The following is a 6,176-nucleotide window of genomic DNA, read 5'->3' as shown; positions in this document are numbered from 1 at the left end:
TTATTTGGAAAATATATAGACACGCACCTTTGTAAAACCAGCAATATTGCCACATTGTGCATAGCTTGTCATAAGACACGTAACTTTATATTCTTCCTCAGTAATGGGGTCATACAAAGTGTATGTACCAGTCTTACTTGCTGGATTCTTTTTAAGTATTTCTTTGCAAGATGTAGACTTGGCTGGAGGAGAAGGTGATGGGCTTGGAGTAAAAGAAGTAGAGACAATTGATGGACTTGGAATAATAGAAGTGGTAGGGGATACTGCAGTAGATGATGGAGATACAGATGGATTAGGCCCACCACAGCTCATAGTTTCACTTAATGCTTCTACACAACCTTTCAAAGACTTTGCAAGAGCTTCACTTACCTTTTTAGCACATTCACAAGAAATAGCAGCACCTACAGCTTGAGCTTCCATCTTGACTTTTCTGGCCTGATTGAAAACAGTGCCGGGCTCCTTGTTACATTCTTCCATAGCAGTAAGAGTATCAGTACATCCTTCGAGTGATTGAATGAGAGCTTTGTTGACTTCCTCCTGACAGGCACAATCCTCTGCAGTAACAACTCCATTGAGATACAGGAGAGACAAAAGGAGCCCAACAACAAACATAATAGCAGTAGTCATTGTGTTATAAGACGGACCAATAATGCCAACTGACACTACGAACTGTGTCATAGTGTTATATCTGAAAAACTTTGTAAATGAAGTGTGGAGTTGTAATTACTACGCAGAGCCTATTCAAGGTAGCTGGCACTGGGTGAGTGTTTGGTTGTAACGATGGCTACATGTATGCTTAATTTGATGGTAAAGTGATCAACAAGGCTCAAAATGTACACATATTATATGTCTAGATTTATAACATCAAATATACTAAAACAATTCAATCTTAATTACAAGAGTATAGATTTAAATACAATCAAGTAATGACATTCTAGCAAACCAGCATATAGATAGATTCAACAACAACACACTAGCTGTATGATGCAAGGAATTTAGGTACATGCAATTCATCATATGACTTAAATTAATAGTTCCACAAATGGTGTAGATTATAGTGCATGCTGGTACAATGAATGTTGCTTGTCATCATCATCAAATATTGATAGTCTATAGCCATTGACATCATGTCCCTATGATAGGGATTCTGATTACTAGAACAAAAAAATTTAAAAAATTATTTAGTGTAGGGTTGAGCCTCAGTTGGATTTGAACCTATAAAATGAATTCAAACAAGCCCCTGTAGGGTTGCTGGTTTGAAAGTATAAAATGAATTCAAACAAGCCCCTGTAGGGTTGCATCACCATTGAAACACCAACATGTCAACCCTACACTGCAGGTATGAATTGGCCTATAGCAGCACTGATGAGTATTGCTATCAATGCTAGTGTGGCAATTAAATGATTGAATAAGCATTATGGTAAATCTTGTGCATGTCTTCAATTAAGTTTAAAGTAATGATAATGATTGGACAATTATATATACCTGCAGTGTAGGGTTGACATGTTGGTGTTTCAATGGTGATGCAACCCTACAGGGGCTTGTTTGAATTCATTTTATACTTTCAAACCAGCAACCCTACAGGGGCTTGTTTGAATTCATTTTATAGGTTCAAATCCAACTGAGGCTCAACCCTACACTAAATAATTTTTAAAATTTTTTTGTTCTAGTTTCGATCCTTTTTAAAAATGAACAACTGTTTTTGTTGCGCATTAATTTTTAAGCAGTTGCTTGGTACAATTTTGAAAAGTATTATTTTTCTTAATTTTTAGGTAATCAGTCCTGTTAAGTAATCCTGAAAGTGCATCCAAGGCAGTTGAAAAGAAGCATCCTGAGCTATTGAAAATAAGAAAAATAAACAATATTTGTTAAAAATAAGATTAAATCTATATTTAACAGAAATATAATTTGACGAGAGTTTGAAATCTTGTATTCATTACAGGAGGCCTAAAAGAAGACAAGAAAGTTAAACAATTAATTGTATTATTATGAACAAGTGTGATGCTGAAACATTTTTGCTACAATGAAGTTATAATGTGATTACAAGTCACGTTAAGAAACTTGATAGAAGTGGCATTCCATGCAATGTTTGCAGGCTAGGTTAACTTAAGTTGAATAAGAAAAAGTTATGTTACATGTGTATGAGTGTTCAAAACTAAATTTCGAAAATTTGAATGAAGTGGTATTGCTTGTAAATTCAAGTGTCATGTATAATGTACAGGAAATAAAGAATTAAATTTTAAGTATCATAAACTTACCTAGGTTTATTGATGGAGCTTCAGTGTAAGATAAAGAGAAAGAGAGACACACGGGGGTGGGAAGGAGGAACTGAGGGAGGGAGAGAGAGAATTATGATTACATTTGTATAAATCTGACAATGTATACAGGGGCGGTTCTAGGATTGAATTTCTGGGGGGGCCTTAATGATATGGGTGGGATAATTAGTGGGTGCGGTCAACCAGGCTTGCAGGATTTCATTTGGAAAGTCAAAATTTAGAAGATTAGGCCTCTTAAATGAGCTCCTTTGTGGTTTACAGACTGTTTACACAGTCAAGCACTGCAGCTGTTTCACAGTTTACATAGATAAAACTAATTTTATACTTCACCACAAAAATTTTGGGGGGGGCCCATGGCCCCCCCCAGGCCCCCCCTAGACCTGCCGCTGAATGTATACATGTACATAACATCGCGAACTTGTGTGTCTTAAGGAGAGTTGAGGCATGATTATGAAAGTAAATGTACATTCATTTATGGAGTTTGAATAAAATTAAATAGTGAAGGTTTGCATATAAAAGTTTGAATAAGAGTGGGTGTTGTAGAAAAATTACCAGGTAGTGGCAAAAATGGCTAAAGTCCATTTGCATTCACCTCAGCCCAGGAAGCAATTACAAACTCCACCCAATAATTAACACAATGCATATAATAATCAATAATTAACACAATGCAATTTGGTTGTTATACAACCAACTTGGAGCTTAAGAGCTACAGCTACTTCTTAAGTACCACAATAGATGCGGCAAAAGGAGAGGAATGCACTGATATGCTTATTTTCCAAACAGAGCTTGTAAGTCAAAAGTTATAGCAAGAAAATGAGGGCTCAGGTGAACACAAATGGACTTTAGTACATGTACTATGTAACTGAAGTAGCAAGTGTAGTTTGTTCGTGTGTATACCACTTAAACTGAGAGAAGAAATATGGACTCTTCAAATGCACTACATGTACAAGAATACAAACATGACACATGTCATGCAAATACCATATGAAAACTGCATTTTTACATAACCGGTTAACCTAAAACCAGTTAGCAGCTCTAAACTACATGTGCATGTACATGTATTAAAGGTTTTACCATATGGTGGGACGATTTGGAGGGAGTTAAATTTGTTTTTTTGCTAAATTTTGGTGGCTGGCAGATTTTTGTTTTGGCGTATGGTTATGAAAATGCCAAATTTGCCAAATTTAATTCCCTCCAAATTTTCAAAATAATCAATGCAACACTGATTAAAAATTGTTTGTAATTATGTAATTAAATCTACTTTAAAAGGTACGTACTTGAACTTATACTTAAGTACTATTATTAAAAGCATGTAATTGTACTTATAAATGTATTTTGTAAATGTACTTGGACTTTACTTCAGCACTAAGGGCTTTCATTAAATAAACACCAAACATTGAAGGATGCAAAATGTAGAATAAAAGAAGCAAGCAAGCAGTTTAGTGTACACATACCTGTAGTATAGTTATAGAAACAGTCACATGCTTTAAGCTTTATCCATATGCTGCTGCTGGACAGGAGTACAATCTTATTTTGCTGGAAATAAGCTCCTGACTCCTCGTTTCATATCCACTATTTTATTTCACTGTAGCAATACCTGCTAATTAATAAGCATTATAAATAATGAATATTTTTGCCCTAATAAAGATCCTTCGCTAAGGCTACTCCAATCATAGTATCCATGGGCAGGGAGGTTTGTTTATTACCATTATTATTTATTTAATATCACTTGTATAAACTATGTGAATGTCCAACTGCAATATACTATAGGTTGGGATATATTCGTGGCTGCTATTGAAGCTGCTTTAACCAGTTCTTTTAAAAACTACTTTACTTGCCGTATCTTGGAACTCTACACCCATTCCAGTTAGTGTTTACTGGCTTGGGTACAGTTTATATCATGACCGGCTGACCAGCAAAAATTTACAGCAAGGAGCTTTGAGGCAGAGGTTAATACAAGAAGGTAACAGAAACAGAACAAGTGGCTATTGCTCCACTAAAGCTGCTAAAGAATAGGAAATTAACTGAAGACTGTAAACAAATAGTCTTGTTGTCATGGCAATGCTCTATCAATTTCCATGGGAATTAATCACACTTTTATAATTGAGAATAATTATTGTAAATATAACAAAGTATAACAAATAGTGATGGGGGACCATCTGGGCATAAAATGGGAAAGCAAATCTATTTGCAGTGGCTTAAATATAATACATGTTTGTAGTAGGGCATGGTCCACACAGACACAAGCCACTCCCTAAGCTAACCCACATGACTGCACATGGGCATAAATAACAGAGTCAATCCATGACATGAAGAGGGCATTTAAGCCCCCACCCTTTAACATTATACATACAATGCTTTACTCAAAGTATAAAACCAACAATTTACTCTATATACTTACCCTTACTTGAAGAGATTCAAGTACAATGAAGTACACGAATTATAAACACAGAACTCAGTGCAGTGGGTACTGAACTAAGGAATAAAATTATTGACGTTTATTTAGAATAATTTCTCTCACTTGAAACGATTGGTATCAGTAGACAGTCGTGTCTTTAGGCACGCACATTACCTTAATCTCAGTCAGTAATTGTAAAGGGCTCTGGGTTAGGGTTAACCCATAGATATTACACCCATTGATATTATTATAGATATTATTAATAGGTTAACCTCAGCTTCCAACTCTCCATTAAATTACTGAACTTTCTTCTGAGCATGCGCAGTTGGGTAAAATAAAATGGCGTCCAACCACTTGGTGCAGTCCATGTGTGCTAGAAAATAACGAGAGAAATCATTTTCTAGAATTACAATGCCAAGCCACACTGCACTAGCGTCCCAGAAACACAGCACAATGGTGCAAAATCATAGTTTTAGGATAAAAACTCTAGGACTAGTTCTTACTTAACTGTGGAAGAAGAACAAACCTGAACATTTGGTGCATGCAGGCATGCATGCATTCATTTGCCGTAAAACTATCTTATGTAAGTTTTTTACTACTTTTTATAACACTGAACTATTTTGATGAAATTATAAAGGATATCTGGACTGTCAGATAAGCCACAAAATTTCTAAAGATATTACAGGGGCTCAATGCTTCTGGCCCGGAATGGCAGCCATTTTGGGGGCGCGCTCGTCCAACTCAACCCTACATACCAAGCGCTAGCGCTTGGTAATATAATTGCAATGATCATCCTTATGACACTATGCCATTTCAGAAAAGTTATGTAGTATCAATTTAGCCTCTAGGCTTTATTGGCTGAATGGGAGATGTTGCTTTAATAAAAAAAAAATAGAGGGATCAAAAAAGAATGAGAGAAGTATGAAAGAGGCAGTTTAAAGGGGTCAAATGGTACAGTAACTAAAATGCAGCATTTTAAAGCCAATCATGTAAAAAGTGCTGCTGTCTATCTGAAAACTTTTCTTGTAATTTCAATTTTATTGGACTAAAATTTTGCAAGAAAAAACTAGATCATGCATATAATTACATGCCACATTTAATGATACATGACACAGTCTTAATACATAAAAATTAAATCATAGTACAATTTTAAAACACAAAATTTTCTACTGCATAAATTTCCTAAATTACAGTATAACCACCAGAATTTCAGAATCAGTTCTGACAACTGACATTGCATATATAAGGACATGGACATTAGATGCAATAAGTTATTCTATCATCTGACAGACTTTGTAAATGAAGTGTAGAGTTGTGATTACTACGGTGCCTATTCAAGATAGCTGGCACTAAATGAATAGAATGATGAGTGTTTGGTAAAATTGGTTGTAACATCACTGGAATACATGTATGCTTAGCTATATGCAGGCTATTTAATCGCAATTAAGGCACACAATGTACACATTCATATGCCTAGATCTATAGCATTAATATAACAAAAC

At 35.2% G+C, this 6,176-nt stretch overlaps 1 long non-coding RNA gene across 2 annotated transcripts; it reads right to left on the bottom strand.

Moving 5' to 3' along the window:
* Positions 1–1,716: 1,716 nt before the first annotated feature.
* Positions 1,717–4,931, bottom strand: LOC109589625 (uncharacterized). Of its 2 annotated transcripts, none has more exons than XR_002188817.1 (5): positions 4,798–4,931; positions 4,678–4,751; positions 3,731–3,876; positions 2,259–2,328; positions 1,717–1,947 (listed from the first exon to the last, which is right to left on the bottom strand). It is a non-coding gene; the product is annotated as an uncharacterized LOC109589625 (long non-coding RNA). The 2 variants fall into 2 exon arrangements; XR_002188818.1 differs by having other exon boundaries at positions 3,731–3,873.
* Positions 4,932–6,176: the final 1,245 nt, after the last annotated feature.

This window comes from Amphimedon queenslandica, unplaced genomic scaffold, assembly GCF_000090795.2.
Source record: "Amphimedon queenslandica unplaced genomic scaffold, v1.1 AMPQUscaffold_11102, whole genome shotgun sequence".
NCBI classification, from domain to species: Eukaryota; Metazoa; Porifera; class Demospongiae; order Haplosclerida; family Niphatidae; genus Amphimedon; species Amphimedon queenslandica.
This window is presented reverse-complemented; position numbering and strand designations above follow the sequence as displayed.